The sequence below is a fragment of the Schistocerca serialis genome, chromosome 7 (genome assembly GCF_023864345.2).
Source record: "Schistocerca serialis cubense isolate TAMUIC-IGC-003099 chromosome 7, iqSchSeri2.2, whole genome shotgun sequence".
NCBI classification, from domain to species: domain Eukaryota; kingdom Metazoa; phylum Arthropoda; class Insecta; order Orthoptera; family Acrididae; genus Schistocerca; species Schistocerca serialis.
Window position 1 is genome coordinate 14,199,982 of NC_064644.1, and position 25,900 is coordinate 14,225,881.

Sequence of the window (25,900 nt, forward strand, 5' to 3'; positions counted from 1 at the left end):
TAAACGAAACTTTGCGAAGTATAATGCAGGGATACAAACAGAGGAGAGAGAGCAGGGAGGAATTATTAAGGGAAATGAAGTAGGAAAAGAATATCGGTCGGATGTGAAGGCTCACGTGAATGAAATAAGTACAATTCGAGGTCAGAGTGACGAATTGATGAAGGAAGAGTCAGAGAAGGCGTTGTTTGTCGGTAGGGATGGCAACTGTGCAGAGAGGCAGGGGCAAGGTAGGAGTGATGTGATTTATGGTAAAAGGTTCGTACGAATAGTCGACGAATCGCATCGAGAAGTAATTAAAGAGGAAAGGGTGGATAAGAAAAAGGGGCATAGTGCAGAGACGCATGCTGATTCAGAAATTACCTCGTATGCAGAATATGTACATCAGCTCAAAAGCCAGCCAGCACAATTAGAAAGATCTTCCACTCAAGTGATTAATTTGGACCCGAATATGACAGTGTTAGAGAGCCATACCGATTATGATGTGTACCTAGTGACAGCAAGAGTACATGACTGTGATGAAGATTCTTTTAAAGAAATTAGAGAAAGTGTATCGAACCAAGAGAAAGAGTGTTGTGATCCCTGTAGTACTGAAGCAAATGAGTTGAGTGAGACTGGAATTCCATTAGTAGGGGAAAATAATGAAAGTAAGAGTGGAGAATGCACTATCCAACAAAGGGAAAGTAGAGAAATGGATTATAATTTGCAAGAACTATTTGAATCCGAAGAAGGTCATATTTCTAAGGAGGAGGAATTATCGTCAGAATCATCAGAAAGCATCCAGGGAGGAAAAGAAGTAGAGGAAGTTTCCGATCCCGCAACCAAGAGTTCAGGCATGACAGATTCGAATGAGAACGAGATGGCATTAAAGAGCCTAGACGAAGGACTATTGGAAAAAGTGGTGAAAGAATTTAGGATGAAAAGGAGAAAGAAACCTCCAGATGGAATGGTCAGTATAAAAACCGGAAAAATAATATGGCAAGACTTGGCGGTGGAAAAGGATTTATTATGGGAAGATAAAGAAAGTATGAAAGAGGACAATAGGATGCAAACAATCCTACCCATTAATATATGTGGATACGATTTATATGTATTGTTGGATACGGGTGCTCAAATAAGTGCTATTTCGCACGCATTTTTTGAGATGATCAAAGAGCAACGAGGAGTAGTCATGATGCCAGTAACAGGTGTTAAAGTGATAGGGGCGACAGGGAAATGTAGTAAACCTGTTAAACATCAAGTGATGATGGAATTTAAGATAAAAAACAAGCAATTTTCGAATGCATTTTTAGTAGTTCCAGAGCTCAGTGCCGAGATCATTTTAGGCATTGACTGGTTAATAAAACAGAAGGTAATTATAGATTGTGACAAAGGGATAATAGTTTGTAAAGTCGATAGTGCGGTATTAGAAATACCATTTGAATCATCTAGAGTAATGGAAGAGAACCAGCTGAGATGGGTAGAATTTAGAGATGATCATGATTCAGGAATAGGTCAAAAATTCGATTGGTGTCTGGTGAGGCAGATAGTTGAAGATGGAAATAAGGAGACACTCCTTCGAAATGTAGTGGATAAAACGGAAGGACTATCTGATGCCCAAAGGGAGGATCTATGGCAAATTCTGAAAGAAAATCAGGAGGTATTTTCAGACAAACCGGGACGAGTGATAAATTATGAGTACTGCATGGAGGTAGAGGAGCATGAACCTTTCTTTAAACCACCATATAATGTACCCGTGTCTAAGAAAGAAGCAGTTCAAAAAGAAATAGATAAAATGGTTTCATGTGGGGTCATTGAACGGAGTTCTAGCCCATATAATAACCCACTGGTGATAGTAGGTAAGAAGGATGGAAGTGTACGAATAGTGATAGATGCTCATACTCTGAATAAAGTAGTGAAGAGGGAGTTGGATCGTCCAGAGAACATAGATAATTTATTGCAGAAGTTTAATGGTGTATAGTACATGACTAGTTTAGACCTAACTGCAGGATACTGGCAAATCCCATTAAGTGAGGAGTCTAGGAAGTACACGGCATTTTTATTCAATGGCAAATGCTACCATTTCACAGTGGTACCATTTGGCCTAAATACTTCCGTTTCAGTGTTCATTCGGGCTTTAGACAAAATTTTAGGGAGTGAACTTAGTTCGCTAATCATGGTTTATGTAGATGATTTGTTAATTGCTACAAGGACATGGGAAGAGCACATGGAGTTATGCGACAGGGTGTTCAAAGCTATAATTAAAGGAGGAATGACACTGAACCTGAAAAAATGCGAGTTTGTGAAGAAAGAAATAAAGTTTTTAGGTCACATAGTAACACCAGAGGGAATTGAAAAGGATCCCGATAAAGTCAAAGCAATAAGAAATTTTCCGGCTCCCAAGAATAAAAAACAACTAAAGTCGTTTATAGGACTTTGTTCCTTTTATCGTAAGTATGTGGATGATCAGGTGTTCAATAGCCCACATCTGAACAACCTACTTAAGAAGAACAGTGTGTATGTGTGGACTGAGGAATGTGAAGCAGCATTCAACCGGCTAAAAGACAATTTGGCTAAAAACATAAAGTTATGGCACCCTGACCTGTGTGAACCATTCCACATGGCAACAGATAGTTCAGATTATGGATTGGGAGTATCCATATTTCAGGAGGTAATGATAGATGGGGAAAAAACTCATAGACAAATAGCATTTGCGAGTAGAACCATGTCTAAGTATGAAAGAAACTATACGGTTTCAGAGAAGGAGGCTTTAGCTATAGTATGGGGTTTTAGGAAATTTCAACTTTTCTTATGGGGGCATAAGACTGTGGTCCATACAGACCACAAAGCTTTAATATTTTTGAAGGACTGCAGATTGTTACATAACAGGTTGACCAGATGGGCGCTGTTTTTACAACAATTTGATATAGAGATCAAGTATGTTAAAGGGAAAGAACATGCAGTACCGGATGCTTTGTCGAGATTACCGGAAGGATGTGAGACACTAGAAAGTGTAAAGAATTGGGAAGATGTTTTTGAGGTGAATTACTTCAAAAAAGCGGAAGGGAGAGAAAAAATTAGGGAAATATGTCGGAATATGCGAAGATATCAAAGTGATGATGATGCACTCAAGTCGGTAAAGGTCAAGTTTGACAATCCGGACGCAACTAACATAAGGGCTTCATATAAAATACATAAAGGTGTACTGTATCTTCAAAGATAAAATAATCCAGGGAAGTGGAGAGTATGTTGGCCGGAACAACACACTGAAGTGCTGATAGATTATGTTCACTTGGCATATGGCCATTGTGGTGCACGGAAGTGTACCGATAAGTTAGATGAATGCATTACCTTTAACAACATGGCACGAAGGGTAGCACAGAAGATAAGATCTTGTGATCTATGCCAAAAGGCGAAAGTAACAAATGCAACTAATCAAGGGCCCATGCAATCAATAAAACCTGATGAAGTATTAGAAATAGTAGCAGTAGATATCTTTGGACCATTACCGAAAACCATGGGGGGTTTTGTGTACATATTTGTAGCAGTTGAACTTTTCTCAAAGTATATAAAGCTATATCCCTTGAGAAAAGCTACTGCCAGAGCTGTGTATGATAAAATGGTGTGTGATTATTTTGTGAAAGTAGGGAAGCCAAAAAGAATACTATCAGATAATGGTGTTCAGTTTTGCTCAAAACTGTGGAAGGATGGGATAACTGAGAAACAGGTAGAAGTGGTACATATCTCAGCTTATCACCCATCAAGCAATCCGGCAGAAAGATATATGCGTGAGATAGGTCGGTTATTTAGGACGTACTGCCATAGCAACCACAAGAAGTGGGGCATGTATGTGAGTGAATTCGAAGAAATCATGAATTCATTAACAAACGAGAGCACTGGATTTACTCCAGAAGAAATCCTGAAAAAGACGAGAAGTAAAAGTCTAGTAGAAGACCTACTAGAATTTCCAGATAGAGTTGAATTAGATTATGATAGTAAAAAGAACTTAGTAAAAGACAAGATGAGAAAACAAGCAGATGCGAGAATTCGTCGTCATGACGAAAAAGTAAGGAATCCTAAATTCAAAATAGGTGATCTCGTTCTTGTAAAAACACATGAAAAGTCAAGTGAAATTAATAACGAGATCAGCAAATTTAAATATATATATAATGGACCATTTAAAATAGTGTCCATACCCAATGTGAATGCTTATTATTTAGAGTACCCATTAACAGGCAAACGCCTGGGAGTAAGAAACATAGTGGATCTCAAAAGGTATGAGCCACGAATTCTACCAGATTGAAAATAAATATATAAATAAATATTAAAGTAAACCAATACGTAAATAGTTTTGTTTCTTTTGTTCTATGTGAAAGGTAAATGTTCACTAAAATATGTTGCAGTATTCTAATGAAACTTCTAGTTTAAGTAGAGACTAAACAGACTGGGAAAGACTGAGCTTCTAAGAAAGCCTTAATAGATGTGTAAATAAGTGTTGTGGAAGAGGTAGAAAAGTGAGGAGGTAAAGTGAAAAGGACGGGCTATAAAGTAATAGGCGCATAACGTGTGTTTTACTTGCCTGAGATAAAAGAAGTGTATTTAAAATTTTTGTAAAAAAGATGTTTAAAGTGTACTGTGTTTAGATGTAAGAAAATTGTAAAGAATATATGTAAATCATTTATGTAATGTTTAGCAGGAAAGATAGAAAGAATTGGTGTTTAATTTTAAATAAGTAATATAAGTACCGAGGTGTATCAGTAAGAAAGGGAAAACCCTTGGTAAAAAGCTTAACGAACATTTCAGATTCATTATAGGAGAGACTTCTTATTGAATTATCACTGTTAAATACTTCAATAAGAAGTGGGGCATGTGTAACGGAACTGAAATGATGGTGGGCTGACAGTAATTTGGAGCCCGCGCGTCGGAAACGGGCGCGCTGGTGTGAGACTGCCAGGGAGTGCACCCTGATGCCATCTATTGGCGAAACTGGGAATTAGCGCTGTCTCAGACAATGCGCTAAGCTATCGGAGTCAAATGTATTCTTTTTCTTGGTAATTATAAGCTATTACTGTATGATTTAATGTTATAAGGCGCTAGTAGTAAATTATTATGACTGGTATGAACTCCAGGGTAATAAATATAAATATTCTTAAATACTAAATGATTTCGGTGAAAAGGTGGTAGGGGAACGCCCCCACTCTTGGTGGTACGAGCGTAGCTAGAGGTAGCTGGAGACACAGGGACGGAACAATGGAATGGCCTGGGGAGTGTTGACGTGAGCGGACGTGCATAACTGTGCTCATGCAAAAGTGACTGTGCAACAGCGAAAAGGAGAATATCGTCGCCGTTTGTGGAGTGGAACGCGACGAATGGTAGTCGAAGCCGTCTCTATGCCACTGGGGCTGAGTGTAAGAGTTCCTGCGCCCAGATTTTATGGCGGACGTGCAGTAGCTTATACGAGTGCTACAGCTCGTAGTTCCAGCCGCCATTGAGGGCATGAGGCGTGAAGAGCTGCGTTAGCCACATGCATCTCACCACCAGCACCGACACGTCTACCCAAGGCAAGACTGCTTGAAATTGTTAAGTCGAACTTTGTATACATGTAAAAGGAGAATACCAGTTTTCTTTTGTGCAAGTGCAGAGGACAGAATATAGTAATGAGTAAAATTACGACGCATGTTGTTCATTGTAAAGTGTAGTAACCTGAAACATAGTGTAGTGAAATCAGACTGAGGCCACCATCGCCTCTTTCATTTACAATTCTTTTGGTTGTAGAATACTTTAGCGTTTAAGAATGTAGAAAAGAGCAATGGTCACACCAGAATGAGTCGCCTATTTATAGTTACTTAAATTTTTCTGAGTAACCTTTCAAGTAAAGTCACTTAACTAATTCTATAGCAATTGTCCAAAGAGTAATACCCCAAAATCATTAAATAAGTTGAAGGGTAGAAGTTTGTTAACCTAAGTTGCTTAAATTGTCTTGGTGGTAACTACCAAGCCAACTCACAGAAATTGAGAGAGTATTTGCTTTGTAGAATCACCTAGAATGATCAGAAATAGTAATATTCAGAATTAAGTTTAAAATTCAACTCAAGCCGTTTCACTTTGAAACGAGCCAAAAAATTGATTTATTCTTTTGCTCCTTCAGAGCTGGCGACCGTAGTTATAAGTATTTTCAGGAGGATTCGACGGTAAGTCTGCTGCTCTCGTCGTGCTGATAGGATTATCTACTGCTGCTAGCAGTGGTGATTGGATACATAAGCTCACTACCAAGTTAAGTGGGTCAGGTAGGCAGTGTTACCGTGTGAACTGTAGGGCACTGTAGGCCGTGGATCGAACCCGTTCAATCATCACAGCTCTTTGAGAAATAGTCCGGTTAGGAGTGTACTAATCTAATAGGTAAATACTGGCGAGTAACGGTCAAAAATGTATACGCAAGTGAATTTAGCAAGGTCGATGTAGCACCTAGTTAATGTGGTGTAATGGCGAGGGTAGGAGTGGAGTAAAAGTGAGCTGAGCTTGTGGCAGCTGTGCTGTCTTCAAAGATTAATAACGCCAGAATTCACTACTAACTCTTACCATTAGGGCTGAGCTATTTACGGTTAAAATACGTAGCAGTAAGCGCAAAGGCGTGACAGCTACAAGTCCGTATTGGTTTTATACATACGGAAGTAGGAAGCGGGTCATTCTGTCAGTGGAGGGGTTAAAACAACGGAGTCACTTGAGAACATACCCCATTTACTGATGGAAAGATTCGGCGGTTCGGTCGCATGCTGATTTCCTACGTAATGTTCTACCGATGTTACTACAAGATGTTTCACTGCATGGCAGAATGGCGATGTACTTCCAACATGATGGATGTCCGGCACATAGCTCGCGTGCGGTTGAAGCGGAATTGAATAGCATATTTCATGACAGGTGGCTTGGTCGTCGAAGCACCACACCATGTCGCACACGTTCACCGGATCTGACGTCCCCAGGTTTCTTTCTGTGGGGGAAGTTGAAGGATATTTGCTATTGTGATCCACCGACAACACCTGACAACATGCGTCAGCGCTTTGTCAATGCATGTGCGAACATTACGAAAGGCGAACTACTCGCTGTTGAGAGGAATGTCGTTACACGTATTGCCAAATGCATTGAGGTTGACGGACATCATTTTGAGCATTTATTGCATTAATGTGGTGTTTACAGGTAATCACGCTGTAACAGCGTGCGTTCTCAGAAATGATAAGTTCACAAAGGTACATGTATCACATTGGAACAACCGAAATAAAATGTCCAAACGTGACTACATTCTGTATTTTAATTTTAAAAAAACCTACTTGTTACCAACTGTTCGTCTAAAATTGTGAGCCATAAGTCTGTGACTATTACAGGGCCATCTGTCACAAAGCGAAAAGAGAGGTCTAACTAAAGCATTCATATTTCTTTACGTACTATACGAATATGTAATAAAAAATGGGGGTTCTTATTTAAAAGAACGCAGTTGATATCCGTTTGACCTATGGCAGCGCCATCTAACGGGCCAACCATAGCTCTATGTGGTTTCCCCCTTCAAGGTAGGCAAGTTTCGTTCTTTGTAGTTTTTTCGTTTGACGCTTATTTCGTGAGATATTTGACCCGGTCACGATCAATGGACCACCCTGTATATATGTTTTCTTTTGCTAGTGGATAGGATATTTGTGTAATTCTTTATGAATAATCGTATTGGAAAAATCACAGTCCCGCTTAGTGACTAGGAAATAAGGAAGAAAAACTACCAAATGAGAAATTATTGGTGTGTTTCACGCTATTCTGCTGTTTCTATAGATTAGCCGCTTGGGGCGCTAGCATCGGTGCAGCTATCAAAAGGTTGCCTTTTCTTTTGTAGAGGCTTGTGTTGCCGACCTCATCTAAGGAGACGGGTTCTGCTTACAGATACAAATCACAATACGTATTGAATACATGAGAACCCCTGGTCAAGCTTAGTCCGTGCTATACCACTAAATACAATCACTTTAGAACATGTGGATATGTCATGAGAGACTAGGCACCATGTCGGACTGCACGCGGTTGTGGAAGAAATTGGGCTTTGTTCTTTTCAAACGAACCATCCCGGCATTCAGCTTGAAACCCAGCAGTTACAGATAGAGTGCAGCTACTCACAGAGGTCCACTTGTGGGCTGTAATTACCATATGGCCGCAAAAATTAGTATTCTACTCGTCAGTGCGGAACCGATTTACGGTGGAAAAAAATTAGTTCCAATTTTGGCCACAAAGTGAAAATCTGGCGCTGTGAATGCAAGAAAGACGCATAGAAATGTTTCCATATACATCGATGAACTAAAACGTTATGACCAGCGGTTTAATAGCATGCTGTACCACCTTTCAAACAGAGAACAAGAGAGATTCGCCTTGGCATGAATTCTACAGGTCGTTGACACGATTTCAGAAGCGTGTGGTACCAGAAGTCTACGCATAGGTCAAGCAATTCCCACAAATTACGCAGTGCTGCTTTACGGGCACGCAGCTGGTGCCCGATATGTATTGCAATGGGTACAGATCAGGCACATTTGCTGGCCAAGAGATCAATGTCAGTTCACTATAACGCCCCTCAAACCACTGTAGCACGATTCTGACCTCGCAACACGGACAGTTGACCTGATGCAAGACGTCACGGCCGCTGGGGGAGACTTTTAGCGTGAAGCGATGCAGGTTCACCACAATAATGTTCACGCAGTTCAGTGGTGTCATGGTGCCTTCAATTACCACCACAGATCCCTTGGAATCCCAGTTAAGTGTGCACCGTAGCGCACAATTGTGCTCTCATCGGCCTGCATCTGTGGCGCGGTGCATGTTTCGTGCAGCCTTTCTCCTGAATGACGGCGTGTAAGGACCCAAGCATCGACATGGTGTAAGAAGAAATGCGAATTATTCGACAGGCGACACGTTTCAATCGATCCCCAGTGAGATCAGTGATGCTGTGCCCACTGCATTCATAACTGACGATGTCTTTGGGTCAACAAAGGAACACGAAGGAGTCGTGTGATGTGGAGCTCTACGTTCAACAGTGGCCTTTTAACGGTGTGCTCCGAAATACTTGTGCCCAACCAGCATCGTACTGTGCCGTCAAATTTGGCACAAATCGCGGCCTATCCTGGATTACAAAGTGGGGGATCCTCCAACTTCTACGTTTTGTTGATGAGAGGTGGTCGTCCAGCACCATACGGCCTGCTCGTCATTCCGCCATCATTCAATCACTTTCCATAGGTGCTCACGACAGTAGGACGCCAACACGCGACCAGCTTCGCCGTTTGAGAGATTCTCGTTTCCAGCCGCAGCACCACAAAAATGCGCCCGTTGTCAAAACCGATTATACCAGTGAATTTCCCCATTTGAAGCCGGTATCATCGCTATAATGACTACCCCTTCTCTTCTTTTTCGCTTACATTCTTTCCACACTGGGTCACGTGCCCGAAACACCACCAGGAGGCATTCAACCCTGCGGTGGGCGGTGGTCATAACGTTTTGTCTCATCGGTGTATAATTGATTAGGGAAGGGATGTGGGCAGAAAAGGTGAAACAAGTGAGAAAGCCATTACGTTGATTTCATTATTGACCGAAGCATACGCAATTTGTTCAGTATGAGAAACGGAGGTGTCGTCGAGATGCTATACAGCACCAGATTTGCAGTCGGTGGCCAAAATTGAACTAATTTTTTAGCGGCGTAAAATCCGTATTAACGCCTTAGCATATCTACCAAGTTTCACTTCCATACAACATTTACAGCCCACACTTTAATTATAACCACCCGCTACATTTAGAGGCGATCATGCAAAACCTGTTTGCCCGTCAGTGTGTCTGGCTGCTATGCGGAAAAGTCGTGTTCGAACCCGGTATGTCAGGGATATTTCTTTTGTGGGAGGACTGGAAGCCGGCCTTTGTGGCCGAGCGGTTCTAGGCACTTCAGTCCGGAACCGCGCTGCTGCTACCGTCGCAGGTTCGAATCCTGCCTCGGGCATGGATGTGTGTGATGTCCTTAGGTTAGTTAGGTTTAAGTACTTCTAAGTCTAAGGGTCTGATGAGCTCAGATGTTGTCCCATAGTGCTCAGAGCCATTTGAACCATTTGGAGGACTGGAGCAACGTACACTCGGCTTAGTGACGCCAATTTCGGACCAGCTTCTTTGAGAAGTAGCGGGTCTAAGGTCTGGGAAGCCGGTAACGTGAGGGACTGCGATGTACTGAACCAAGGCCCTTCCACATCACATCCGAATGATGCCATTGGCTGAGGATGATGTGGTGGTCAGTCGGTTCCGATTGCCCCCCTCGCCCAGAACGCGGAACTTTACTTTTCTTTGTTTGACGTGTGAAGGTCTGTTCTCTCGTCGGTTCAACTTTCTTGAGTAACAGAACAGGCCACACTTGATTCAATAATTAATACGAGACTGAGAACCCGTAAACAATCGTCGACCCCACAAAGGGCTGGTCATATCTGTTTTTGTTACTAGGGCGTCCCGTAAATCATTTGAACTATTCTGTTATCGAAATGATGAGGAACGAGTCAGTTTACAGGATACGTATATATAATCAATGTTAACATTAGTGAACAAACTGCCTTTTGATCCTCCTCACACGAGTACACAACTCTCTCTCTCTCTCTCTGTCTGTCTGTCTTTCCCTCCGCTTTTCTCTCTCTCTCTCTTTCCCTCCCGTTCTGAGTCTCTTTCTCTTCCTCCCCCTCCTCCTCTCTCTTTTTCTTTCTCTTTCTAAAAATGAGCCGAATACTTTGAAAGGTGGTAGTACTAATCGAAACAAGAAGTGTAAGTCCGATAAACATGTGTCAGGAATTGCACACTTCCTGCGATAAACACATGTTCACAGGAGGTGTTCAGTGTGGTATCCATCGCACCATGACAGTGCATCTCTCTGCCCTCGGCGTAGGGAATGACACACACTTTGAAGGATACCCGGTTGTCGTTGTACCTGCTGGCGCGCATTGAACACGCGCCCTTGTAGTGCGCACATACTGTTAATTGGTATGGCGCAGACCAGTTGCTTCAAGAGTGCCCATAACGCAAAGTCTAGGGGACTGAGGAGATGTGGGGAATGAGCAGGCCAAGGTGTGACCCCTCCCGACCAATCCAGCGGTCCTGAAATTACTGCTTTAGATATTCGCACACGTTGTGCCGAAAGTGTGCTGGTGCGCCATCGTGCATGAACCACATTTGAATTCGTTGCACGGCCTCCAGCAAGGTACAGCCTCCAGCAAGGTAGGCAGTACATTAATGAGAAAGTGCAGATAGCGTGCCACAGTTAACACTTGTAGTAGAACGTATGGCTTTATTAATCTATTGCCATGTACACCTGCCCATACGTTGATTGATAATCGGTATTGATGCCCTCTTTCCTGAGTTGCTTCGAGATTTGTATTTGGCCATACATAGTGGTTATGGTGGTTCACAACACTCTCTCTTGCGAACCCTGCCTTATCGGTAAATGAAATCTTCGATGTGAACGGTGGATCTATAGCAACAGCCATTAACCAACCGCCTTCTGCCATGATGATCCCGTGGTCTTAGGACCTGAACGGCTGTAGATGATGTGGGTACTGCAGTTGTTCATGAAGTACCCCCAAGATAAGACAGAGAGACGCCTTCTGCTGCGGCTAATCGTCGCATTCTGGTCCCTAGGAGATTGTTGCATCGAACGTAGCACACGCTCCTCCATGTCATGCGTGCGGACTGTGCTGGGGTTTCTGCTGTCAGTCTTCCGAGATGCAGAGGTTATCTTTGTTCCTCAGACAGTGGGAAAGTTTGCCGAACAGTTTATCAGACAGCATTCTGCGCTGTGGATATTTTTCAGCATAGAGGGCAGGGGCTCGCAGGCTACGCCCATTTGCTAAACCACAACAAAATATCATATCCGCCATATCACTTGCCGAGCAGCAGGTTTCCGTTGCTCACAAGAGGTGGAAGAGAGAAAATGTATATGTACTCCACCATCGGTACGTACAACCAGTCCAATAACAGTAAACAGGTAAGTTCAAAATGGTTCAAATGGCTCTGAGCACTATGAGACTTAACATCTGAGGTCATCAGTCCCCTAGAACTTAGTAAACGTAACTAATCTAAGTACATCACACACATCCATGCCCGAGGCAGGATTCGAATCTGCGACCGTAGCAGTCTCGCGGTTCCGGACTGAAGCGCCTTGAACCGCTAGGCCACCGCGGCCGGCAAACGGGTAAGTGAATCCGCCTTTGGAAGAAGGTGAAACACCACGGTACGTATCCAGGGTTGACAGTACCGTACAATCAGGAACGGAAACACTACGAAAAGTAACGTAGCCCGCCGCGGTGGTCAAGCGGTTCTAGGCCCTTCAGTCCGGAACCACGTGACCGCTACGGTCGCAGGTTCGATTCTTGCCTCGGGCATGGATGTGTGTGATGTCCTTAGGTTAGTTAGGTTTAAGTAGTTCTAGGGGTCTGATGACCTCAGATGTTAAGTCCCATAGTGCTTAGAGCCAAAACGAACGTAGCTTAAAACACGACTCGGACCACACAGCTGACTGCAGACCACCCAATGGTAGGCGGGGTACTCTATCATAATATCGTGCCGACACATTTGACGCAGCGCCAATGCAACGACTGTGCTAATATCCTCAACCAAGCGTCGTGCAGCCCAGGCTATAAACACGTCTCGTTTTATCAATCCAGCAAGACAGCACCGCCCTGGCCGGCTCTGACCCTACCTCCAAGCATGCAGCGCTACGCACTCGCTACTGGATTGCTGTTTATTCTTCGTGTTTCACTGTCCCTGTTAATACATATCCGTAGGACGAATACCGGACTAGACTAGTTTGGGGACACTCTATCGAGTGTACACGTAAAATTACGGTTTAGAGATCATTCAATTGTGTCGGGAAACAAACTAACGCTTCCCGTTCAGACACTAGGCGTCGCATGAAACATGTTACGAGCAGTTTTTGTTTCCTCCGACTCCATCTACACAGTACAAAAACCAGGCTATCAGGTTTTAAATAGAAATTCGTCCACGGAACAGGAATTGCGTATGGTATTTTGCAAATGATCAAAAATTTTCGTTACTTTGTACTGAACTCCTTCGTAAATCACAGACGCCATTAATAATTGGCATCAAGACTATTTTTTCCATAGTGTTGTACATTTGGACACCACTGTTCTTCTCAAACTGTCATCTAGTATTTGTTTTGTTTGTGAAGTCATTCGCATCAGTCTAGACACATTGATTGTGACTGTTACGAATTACCTTCTGTAAAGTTATAAATTACTGTTTGGAAAAGCGTTTAGCTACGGCATTGCTTCGGATGTCACTGTGAAGAGATTCCGGAGCGCTGATAGGACCCACAGTGAGGCGATAAAAATATTCTCCAGAGCGTGAGTGAAAATCGGTATTAAACTGAAAATTGCAATGTAATGAGAGAAGTCGCCTCATATGACCAGTAAAAATGCTCGGAATTATAGAATACGCAAGTCACAGGATAGCTCGCGTCGAGGAATCCAAAACGCCTAAAAATTCCAGTGCCGAGGAAATACGAGAGCTACGATTGCGTTCGAGAAAATACGGCACACAGCGGTTACGTAGCTGGCCCACGGGGCATAAAGCAGCCAGAGATAGTCCAACTAGTGATTTATCTGTTCTGCGACCATTATACTGCTCTGTGTAACCATTCCATTTCCTTCAAGAGACAGATAACTAAATTACTTATTAATACGAACATTTGTTATGATTTTATCTCGACATTTGCACGAGAAATCTACGCCTGCACTTGAACTACGAATACAGACGTGTTGCGTGTGTAGGGGGGAGGGGGGGGACCTAAATTAGGATGACACCGAACGGGAACAGAGCGAGTTCATAGGAGGCTGATGAAGAATTTGTAATGTCTGTCAGCGCACGATTCAACTGCATTACTGCATTAGTTTTGCTCTCCGCGTTTTAAGTAGTTAACATTCTGTTGAATGCATCGTTATTAAGGTAAATTTCCTATTGAGACTTAGAAAGTACATGGAACAATGTTCATTTGAGTTATTTAAAAAAAGACGAACGGATTGTAACTTTTTGCCAGATTAAAGATAACATCTCTGTCCGGCGCTTGGTGGTGTCTGGAGACAAATCAGTTCGGGGGCCATTAACTTGATCAGCTTCGCCACAGGTTTACTCTGCGTCTGTCTCTTTCCTCCAGCAAAGAAAATTAAGAAAATTAGTCGCAATTTTGAAAACGTGTATTGAGAGAAAAAGATATTATTTACAGTGTGAATTACATTTTGAAAGGAAAGCGTTAATTAGACGATGTAATTACTATTTATTTTTCAATAAAAATTAATTGTTCTTACCGAGAAATAATAAAGTGAACATACTCAAAATAAATCTGTGACAACTTTAGAATTTGTAGCCATTTTGGTCCTCATCAACTGCTAGCGACTGTTCGTAAGCACTTGATCCTGATCTCCATTTTGGAAAAATTTCCCGGAAACCGGCAATCCACCCCTTTCACGCCACTAGAGTCTCCTTCTTAAAATTTTGAGTAAGATTATTGCACTCGTACAGTTAAAATGCCACACATCGCAGATGCTAAATGTCATGATGAAAACTGTTGTGTCCGAAAGCAGGAGATTGTTGATTCGGGCAGCCCTCATTTCGATTATGTAGTTTTGCATTACCGGTGAGTTCTTAGGTGTATTTTCCGACCGCTCGCTGATCGATTTCGTTATCTGTCTGCTGCATGGGAAGTATTTAGGTTGTATTGGCGACCTTTGGAGCGAGTGTCTCCAACCAATGAACAATTAAGGCGTGGTGGTGCCTCGTGACCGCATTGTATCTGGAGGGGGGGGGGAGGCAGTTGTAAGGGGGCAGTTTTAGAGAGTAAGTTGTACTGAGGCAGTCTGCCTATTGTCAGATACGCGCAATTGTAATTGTGCTTGCCACTTAATGCATCGCATGTTGTTAAGAGCTAGTCGGCGCTAAGACATATTGCCCGTGAACTGTATGTTACTGTGAGTTGTTGCGAGCAGATATTGCTGGGCCGGATGGGGCTGTTGGAAGTTGTTTGTATGAGACAGCCTGCGGCCTGAGAACTCTATTGCCACTCACTTTGAAGAGGACCGTATAATATTGTTGCTTAGAGTGGTTGCCTATATTTGTTTCGAAAGAGCGAGCTATGTCCTTTCAATCGATTTTGACTAGACTTGTTGCTCCTCTGTACGCATTCTGCCCAGCGATGTTATTGCTCTCCTTTTCTTACGGTTGGGGGTTGTATCTACAGGCAGTGTGACTTATTAGGTTTTCTGACGAACCACGTACCAGAGTGACCATTAGATTGAGTACAAATTTTAGCATTGTTTACTTTCGCGTCTAATGTTTGATCCGCGATCGTTTCCATTCAACAAGCAAATAGCAAATACTTCCGTGCTTCTTAGTATTCCCGGTTCAGGGATCGAGCCAAATCTATCTGTATAACGTGTAGCAAATGCTATCCGTTGTATTAATTTACGTGAGGGTTTGTTGTAGTTATTACTCTAATAAACTAGAAGTTTATTTGAATTTTACAGTTTCCTTACCTTGGTCAGCAATAAATTTTTGTGACTAATCTAAATGAGAATCATTAACTTTTGATGCCTCAGTACGAGGTCAATGAACATCACAGTTGTATGTTAGTGTCAGTTTCATAAATGTGTGGTAAGGTACGCTGTCGAGCGTTGAAGCTGATCCAGGCGAGTTCTTATCCTTTGCATATGGTGTGGTGTTGCCAACCCATGTGTGAGTAGTTGTATTAGTGATTTATAAAATGGTTCAAATGGCTCTGAGCACTATGGGACTCAACTGCTGTGGTCATAAGTCCCCTAGAACTTAGAACTACTTAAACCTAACTAAGCTAAGGACATCACACACATCGATGCCCGAGGCAGGATTCGAACCTGCGACCGTAGCGGTCGTGCGGTTTCAGACTGTAGCGCCTTTAACCGCTCGGCAACTCCGGCCGGCTAGTGATTTATATTGTAAGTAGGCTGTTTATGTTTTCTCTATGTAAGTAGGCTGTTTATGTTTTCTTATTGGCAACGTTACGTAGCGCTCAATACGAAAATCACTGGCTGTGCTGTGTGCAGTCTGTGGCTGCTTTGCATTGTTGTAATACTCGCCATTGTAGTGTTAGGCATCTGGATGTGAACAGCGCGTAGCGTTGCGCAGTTGGAGGTGAGCCGCCAGCAGTGGTGGATGTGGGGAGAGAGATGGCGGAGTTTGGAAGTTTGTCATGAACTGCTATATTTATATATGATGATATCAAGGTAAATACATTGTTTGTTCTCTATTAATATCTTTCATTTGCTAACTATCCCTATCAGTAGTTAGTGCCTTCCATAGTTTGAATCTTTTATTTAGCTGGCAGTAGTGGCGCTCGCTGTATTGCAGTAGCTTGAGCAGCGAAGATTTTTGTGAGGTAAGTGATTTGTGAAAGGTATAGTTTAATGTTAGTCAGGGCCATTCTTTTGTAGGGAATTTTGAAAGTCAGATTGCGTTGCGCTAACAAAATATTGTGTGTCAGTTTAAGCACAGTCGTGTATAATTGTTCAAAGGGGACGTTTCAATATTTTATGCTCATCGTCGGTATAGATATCTCATTTGAACAAACACCGTACAGTTCCCTGTTCTTGCTGTCAGGTTAAAGTGACTGAGACCGTTTAAATACCATCTTTTGTTATTATTCAATATCTGTTCACATAAATACCGGTGAAACCTGGAGAAAAAAAGTTTTATTTCGGGGCTGGTATATTGGTCACTCACGACGAATTATGCCCGACTACAGGCCATTCCGCAGAGCTGTTTTTAGTTGCCGACGTCCTTCGATGAAGCAGTAACCGACACGGAAAATTGTCGCTAAGTAAATACTCTTTCAACTCAGTTACGTTAGAAAAACCTAAGTTGATGTGTAACTTTGTATCAAGTACATGAAGTGAGAGTTACCTTAGATCGGAGGATCTCTCACTCATACAGAGCGTGGCTGCGAAACGACGTGATATCTTTGTTTCATACACATAAACATCCATACTGTGCGAACCAGTGGAGTGCATGGCAGAGGGCACTCCCCATTGTAACAGTTATTTCTTCCTGTTCCATTCACTTGTGGAGCGCAGGGGGAATGGCTGTTTACATGCCTCTGAGCGTGCTGTAAGTTACCTTATCTTGTCCTCACAATCCCTTCGAGAGGTGATACGTAAGAGCATTGTAATGTATTCCTAGATTCATTAGTGACAGCTGGTTGTTGAAACATTTTAAGTGTTCTTTTTCTCGGGATATTCCGTATCAGTCGTCAAATGACTACCGGTCCAGTTTCTTCAACAACTCATTGACACCCTCCCATGGGTCAAACCACTGATACTAGAATACAAATGCCGACCGCGGTGGCCACGTGGTTCTAGGCGCTGCAGTCCGGAACCGCGCGACTGCTACGGTCGCAGGTTCGAATCCTGCCTCGGGCATGGATGTTTGTGATGTCCTTAGGTTAGTTAGGTTTAAGTAGTTCTAAGTTCTAGGGGACTGATGACCTCAGATGTTAAGTCCCATAGTGCTCAGAGCCATTTGAACCATTTTTAGAATACAGATACACAGGAGGGGTCTTGCTCAGGTGGGCTGTGAGCTGTGACGTCACCGTGAACCCTTCTGCCACACTGCACTACAATGAAACCTATGGGCATACAGCGTAAACGTCTTTATCATACGCAGGTGTGAACGTAATTGAGGTTTTACAGCTTTTAGTGTAATATTGTTACTGTTATTATTATGAAGCTTTGTATTATTTTTTCTGTAGTCGGTGAAATATTTGAGCAAAACATCCGAACCACGTCTCTTTCAAATTTTGTTAATAACTTTGAGTTATCAAAACACTAAGGCTTAAATCAGTAAAACCTGGTAGAACACTAAATTGCCTGAATCTTGTTTTTAATAGTGGCTTCACTAGGAAGAGGATATTTCAATACGTCTCTGACAAAACATAATGCTTTATAAGACAGGCAACACAAAGTCGCAGTCTTAGCAATATCTTGAAATGAGCATTTAGTACACTGTCCTTTCATAACCACTTAATGTTGACAGTTAGAAAAAGAGCCCTGAATCACTTTTCGACCTTGTTTTAATTCCATGGAACTCAGCTCTACATCGAGAGAGATGATCCTGTAAATCTGCATTGTTTTACATAGGTTTCTTATTTCTGTTCCCATAATTTTAATTGTTGGCGTAAGCAAGCACTGTCGCATTTACAGCAGTGTTCGTTTGCACGGTTAATGTTTTACTTAGTGATAATTTCTTCGTTAGGTCGTAATATATTTACCTGTAAAACACCTCGTACTTCTTTATGGTACCTTCGTTTTTGGGCCCGAATATTTATCACATTATTAGGCTCATTACTACGCCGTAAGTCAGCACCGGAGGATAGTAGATGTAGAGTTCGAACAGCATCAGTCCTCATCTTGGGTTTGGAAGCAACATTCAACAGTTCACTTTTGAAATCACTTTCGTAATCCGAATAAGTGAAATGAATCTGAGCAGACGCGAGCATTTTCAACTCAAAACAAATCTGCACATTTGCAAGCATTTATTCATTTTCGTTTCGTCTCACTATTGTTAGGAAACATATGAAACTCAATCCCTAACTTGTTTACTACGCTTCCACTTTAAAGCTTACACTATAATTCGCTCAGTAGACCGATAATTACGGAGTAACTATGAACTCAATATCCAGTCACTAATAAAAGTTCACACAACCGCAAATGGTCTCGTTTTCGCTCGTAAACGCAGTTATCACACAGGACGTTGTGGCAACTGCCCGCCACTGACTACTGGTTGCGTTCACTCTGATGTGGACGCTACTGTGTATTCCAGAGTCTGTGGTCAAACGAAATGTATCCGGTCGTGCTGCTTTTTGTGTATGTGTAAAAATATCTCCTGTTGGTCCTATTTGGTACAGGTACCACAGACTTCAGCAGCGTTCTAAGATGGTTGGCGGGAGTGTTTTGTGCTGTATCGTCTGGAGACTGATTGCATTTACATACAGCTGGTCAGTGAACCTGTAACATGTCTTTCCATTCTGGCAAATAAAAGTAAGAATTATTTTAATTTTGGTGATCAGAAGAGAAAGTCTCAGCTTCCTCATACAGCGTTCGTTCGTCAATAAGAGGAATGCAGTCCAGATGTTACTTACTGTGCCTTATGCATATTGTCTGTGAATCACAATTAACATTTGTTGTTCTATCGTTGATATTACATATATGTTTTGTGATAAGAATTGCTTACGGGTTGACGGTTTCTTCGTAAAAGTAAAACACATTTTTTACATGATAGGCTTAACACCGAAGTCTGCCAGGTGTTTACCAGTGAGCTACCGAATGTCAATGATCCATTTCATATGCACAGAAATTAGGGGTGCGCGCAACTTTACGCATTGTCAGTATGATATCAGCAAAGCACGTACTCCTATTCAAATGATAGTTATGGCCGCACTGTCCACTAAGCTCGACATTCCGCAATAGAGTTGTCACTTAACGCAAGCCACACCTATCCTCCTGCATATTCCGAATGAATCCTTGATTTGAACCTAGTTGTTCAAAAATAAAATTTCGCAGTAGTTTTTCTTTTCTAAGATTAAGATACACGTGTATTATCTAGAGGATAATTCTGTTTGTAAATGTCACTCTACAACTAGTCTTTTTTGTTCATCTTGAGGTACACTATGTGATCAAAAGTATCTGGACACCCCCAGAAACAGATGTTTTTGTTATTAGGTGCATTGTGCTGCCACGTGCTGCCAGGTACTCCAGACCAGCGAACTCAGTACTCATTAGAAATCCTGAGAAGGCAGAATGGGGCGCTCTGCGGAACTCACGCACTTCGAACGTGGTCAGGTGATTGGGTGAAACTTGTGTCATAGTCTGTACGAGAGATTTGCACACTCCTAAACATCCATAGGTCCACTGTTTCCGACGTGATGGTGAAGAGGAATCGTGAAGGGACACGTACAGCACAAAAGCGTTCAGGCTGAGCTCGTCTGTAGACTGACAGAGACCCCGACAGTTGAAGAGGGTCGTAAAGTGTAAAAAGCAGACATCTGTACAGACCATCACACAGGAATGCCAGACTGCATCAGGATCCACTGCAAGTACTATGACAGTTGGATGGGAAGTGAGAAAACTTGGATTTCATGGTCGAGCGGCTGCTCATAAGCCGGTAAATGCCAAACGATGACTCTCTTGATGCAAGGAGCGTAAACATTGGACGATGGAACAGTGGAAAGACGTTGTGTGGAGTGACGAATCACGGTACATAATGTGGCGATCCGATGGCATGGTGTGGGTATGGCGAATGCCCGGTGAACGTCATCTGCCGGTGTCTGTAGTGCCAATGGTAAAATTCGGGCCGGTGGTGTTGTGCTGTGGTCGTGTTGTTCATGGAGGGGGCTTGCATCCCTTGTTGTTTTGCGCGGTACAATCACAGCACAGGCGTACGTTGGTGTTTGAAGCACCTTCTTACTTCCCACCGTTGATGAGCAATTCGGGGATGGCGATTGCATCTTTCATGCTGATCGAGCACGTGTCCATAATGGCGTGTCCTGTGGCGGAGTGGTTACACGACAGTAACATCCCTGTAATGGACTGGCCTGCACAGGGTCCTGAACTGGATCCTGTAGTACACCTTTGGGATGTTTTGAAACGCCGACTTCGTGCCAGGCCTCACCGACCGACATCGATACCTCTCCTCAGTGCAGCACTCCATGAAGAATGAGCTGCCATTCCCCAAGAAGCCTTCCAGCACCTGACTGAACGTATGGCTGCCAAGAGTAGCTAGTGGTGGGCCAACACCATATTGAATTCCAGCATTACCGATGAAGGGCGCCACGAACGTGTAAGTCATTTTCAGCCAGGTGTCCGGATACTTTTGATACCATAGTGCACGACGATGTGTCCGGTTAATTTTATATGTGGGCGACACAACGCAAAGATATCGGCGCAGTCTTCGCAATCGCACAAGGAGAGTTGGTGATTCTGACAGACCTCGACAATACGCAGTGGAGTTCCCTCCATTCGAAGAACTGGGTCTGTGACGTAACGACATACTGCTGCGCCGAAGTTCAGGCTCCTGCAATTTTTTTTCTTTTCCTAACTTGCTGTGCAAGTATCGAAGTGAACGTGGAAAATGTCTCTTTGGATTAATTCGACGGCTTGCTGTTAAGTAAATATTTAGTAATTTAGTAAATATTTACTAAAAACGTAGATGTGGCTTAAGTCGTAGTGTCAACTGTAATATCTACTGCAAAGGTTACTGTAACCTACAGAAATGTAGAATATCTAAAGTTGCAGTACTCACCAGCCATCAAACGTTAGAACAAGTTTGGTCGCCTGATCCTTGTAACCAAGAAAAACAGGGAAGTTCACAAGGAGATAAACGATGTAGGAGGGTCTGATGCTTCAGAAGTTCGGCGTCTTTCACGTGATGCAATCAATGGCACTTGATTGCAGCCCAACTTCGGGGTATTCCACAAGGCACGGACCATGTTAGCACAGATATCGAGAGGAAATGTTCTCGAGTCTGCGCCCCGGTAGAGCTAAACACGGGACACGACGTATTCTGCAGAGTCCAGCAGAACAGAGTGGTGGCCTAGCCAGAGCTTTGCAAACAGTGCGTCCCGACACGACGCGATCTTCAGTAGTAGCGTTAAAGGTGTAGCGGAACTAGCATATTCAGTAAGTAAAACAAATGACGAACTTGTGATAGAATAATTCGAATCTTCCTTCTCTACATTTAGTGCACCCATAGATAAAGTTTTAAATGAGTAACCAGTGTTCTGAATTCCACTGTTTTATGCACGTAACTTCCAGTTATGGCACTACGCGTCTCTCTTCTGCTGCTGGCGCTCTCTATCGGTCCAATTAGTAACTCGCTTTTTAAACGACGGCAATCGGATTGTACGCTTTTCCTTCAGTAGCACCAACATAAGTGTTGTGTACTGCATATTTGTGTGAACGTGCGCTTTTTTCTATGACTATTACAGAAAGAGTTAAACGTAAAGTTTCAGAAAGTTAGCTGCGGAAATGCGAGCGAAATTGTTCTACATTAAAGCTAATATGACAGATTTGTAACTTTCGTCAAGCCCGCTTGAGTCATTGAATTAATAATACTACTGAATAGATCTGTAGCTGAGAAAACAAGTTTAATGTGTAGTTGTACTGTACTTAGAAATGAAATATGAAAATTGATATTTCTTTATAATATCATTTGTTGAAATATATTCTCTGTTGTGACAGTCTTCAAGTCAAAGACTGACTTTGATTCAGCCTCCATGTTACCTCTATGCTGTGCAAACCTCATCATCTCCGAATAACTACTGCAATCTGAATCTGCTTACTGTATTCACCCCCCCCCCCATACACACACTCTCCCCTCCAGTACTAAATTGATGATGGGTTGATGTCTCACAATCTATCCTATCAACCGATTCCTAATTTAGGTCAAGTTGTGCCATAAATTTCCTACATCTCCAATTCATTTTAATACCGCTGTATTAGTTACGTGATCTACCCATCTACCTGTTCAGCATTCTTCTATTGCATCACATTTCACAATCTTCTATTATCTTCTTGTCTAAACTGTTCATCGTTCGTGTTTGATTTCCGTACGTGGCTGCACTCAAGACAGATACCTACAGAAGAGACTTCGTAAAACTTACCTTCCCACTGCCAGCTTACATTTTATATCCCCTCCACTTTGCTATCTGACAGAATTACAATGTCATAACCAAATCCTAAAAGATTTGTTTCTTTCCCCTGAACTTTAACTCCTACTCAAAATTGTTCTTTGGTTTCCTTTATTGCAATAACATCGGGAATTTGCTACAACTCTGTCTCACTTCCTTCTCAACCACTGCTTCCCTTTCATTCCCTTCGACTCTTACAGCTGCTGTCTGGTTTCTACAGAAGCTGTAGATAATCTTTCGCTCCGTGTGTCTTACCCTTGCTGCCTTCAGAATGTGAAAGAGATTATTCCAGTCAGCACTGTTAAAAGCTTCCTCCAAGTCTCAGATGTTATAAAAGTAGGTTTGCCTTTACTTAACCTTTCTTCTAAGATACGTCGTAGAGTCAGTATTGCCTCCCGTATTCCTAGATTTCTCCGGAATCCAAACTGGTCTTCCTGGCGGTAGGCTTCTACCAATTTTCCATTCTTCTATAAAGAATTCGTGTTACTATTTTGCAACCATGACTTATAAAACTGATAGTCGGTAATTTTCACACCTATCAGCAACTGCTTTCTCTGTAATTGGAATTATTACATTCTTCTTGACGTCTGAGAGTATTTTGCCTGTCTCATACATTTTGCACCCCAGATGAAAGACGTTTGTCATGTCTGGCTCTCCAAAGGCTGACGATAGTTCTGACTGAATGTTGTCAACTCAAAGGCCTTGTTTCAAGTTAAATTTTTCAGTACTCTGTCAAATTCGTCTCGCATTGTCATACCTCTCTTCTCATGCCCATTTAAGGTCTCTTCCATTTGTATAATATTTCCTTCAGTTTCATCTCCCCTGTACAGACCGTATATCTGCTCCTTCCACCTTTCAGCTTTCTCTTCTTTGCTTAGTTTTGGTTTTCTGTCTGACCTCTTAATATTCATACAGCTGCTTCTCTTTTCTCCAAAATCCTCTTTCATTTTCCAGTACGCGGCATCAATTTTTCCCCTAGTGAAATATGCTTATAAATCGTTAAATTATTGCTCTAGCCACTCCTGCTTAGCGATTTTGCACTTCATGTCAACCTAATTTTAAGACGGTTGTATTTCCTATCACCTGCTTCATTTGCTGTATTTTTAATATTTTCTCCCTTCAACAATTACAATCAGTATCTGCTGTGTTATCCAAGGATGTCTACTGGGCCTTGTCTTTTTACCTATTTGATCCTCTGCCGCCTTCATTATTTTATCTCTTAAAGCTACCCATTCGTTTTCCGCTGTATTCCTTTCCACTGTTGCAGTCAACAGTTGCCTAATGCTCCCATTAAATCTCTCAACCTTTTGTTCTTACAACTTATCCATGTCCCATAACTTTAATTTCCTACCGATCTGCAATTTTGTCAGTGTCCACGTCTCCCCAGGTAACGTTTTACAATTCAAAATCTGGTTTCGAAATCTTCTTTACCATTATATAATCAGTCTGTAAGCTTCCGATGTCTCCAGGTCTCTTCCACGTATGCAACGTTCTTTTACGATTCATAAACCAACTGTTAGCGATGGCATGATTCTATTATACTGTGTGCAGAATTCTACCAGGCAGCTTCTTTTAGGATTCTTAAACCAAGAGTTAGTGATGGCATGATTCTATTATGCTTGTGCAGAATTCTACCAGGTGGCTTTCCCTCTCATTCTTTTCCCCCGTCCATACTGACCTAAAACTTTTTCTTATCTTTCTTTTCACACTGTTGAATTCCAGTGTCCCATCACAATTAAATTTTCGTCTCCCTAAGCTCTCTGAATAATCTCTTTTATCACATCATATATTGCGTCAATCTCTTCATCTGCGGAATTAGTTGGCATATAAACTTATATCACAGTGGTAGCTGTGGACTTTGTGTCTATCTTGGGTACGGTATAGCGTTCACTATGCTGTTCTTAGTAGCTTACCCGCATTCCTATTTTCTTATTGATTGTTACAGCTGCTCCTGCATTAATCCAACGTGATTTTTTATTTATAAACTTCTATCCTTCATGACCAAAAGTCATATTGCTCCTGCCACCGAAAACCACCAATTCCCACTACACATAACTTCAAACTATCCATTTCCTTAGCCGTTCAAGGGAACTATCATTCCACGCGTCGATTCGTAGAACGCCAGTTTTGTCTCTACGCCATCTCCTTGAGTAGTCTCTGACCCAGGGATGGGAATGGCGGACTATCTTACCTTAGGAGTATTTTATTTTACCCAAGAGGGAGCCATCATCGTTTAACCATACAGTAAAGCTGCATGCCCTCGGGAAAAATTACGGCTTTAGTTTCCGCTTGCTTTCAGCCGTTCGCAGTACCAGCACAGGAAGGCGGTTTTGGTTGATGTTAAAAGGCCGCATCAGTCAGCCAACCAGACTTTTGCCCTTGTAAATACTAAAAAGGTTGCTGCCTCTCTTCAGAATCCACACGTTTGTCTGGCCCCTAAACAGATGACCCTCCGTTGTAGCCGCACCTACGTCACAGGTATCTATATCGCTGAGGCACACAAGCTACCCCACCGATGCTAAGGTCAATGGTTCATGGAGGGGGGGATGGGGGGGGGGGGGTGAATCTCTGTTATCACATTAATATTAGTGGGAGAGGGCCTTGTCAAACTGTACTAGCTTGTCACCATGAGGAAGATTATGGAACGCTGTAGCATATGCAGAGAGCAGCAACATTGGCGGTGAGAAAACGGTGGCTTATCATAGCTGCCGATCTATTTGAGATGGATGGCCGAAGAGAAGTGAGTTCAACATGCCCTGTTGCCTGTTGCATTGTCATCTTTGTACTTCCACTGGAGGCATGATTACTGCCCACGGCTATGTAGACTACCTGGATGCAGAACTACAGGTGTCTGCAAGTGACAGCCGAATATGCTTGTATTTCGTTTCTTGCTTAATTACAACATGTCTGCCAAGAAATGGTTCTATAGGGAACTGTAGTTTAAAATTTCTGTAAGAATCCATATTTCGAATATTGAAACCAGTTAAATCCATCACCGCATATTTTGCTACCATGAATTGAGTGTCTACAGGGTGAAAACAAATCATAAATAAAACCTGCAAACTGCAGGGACGGATTTCTGACTAGAAGTGAAGGAAAAAAGAACCTAGAAACATTTGTCGTGAAATGCAACGTTGCCACGGTAAATGGCGCTGACGAATG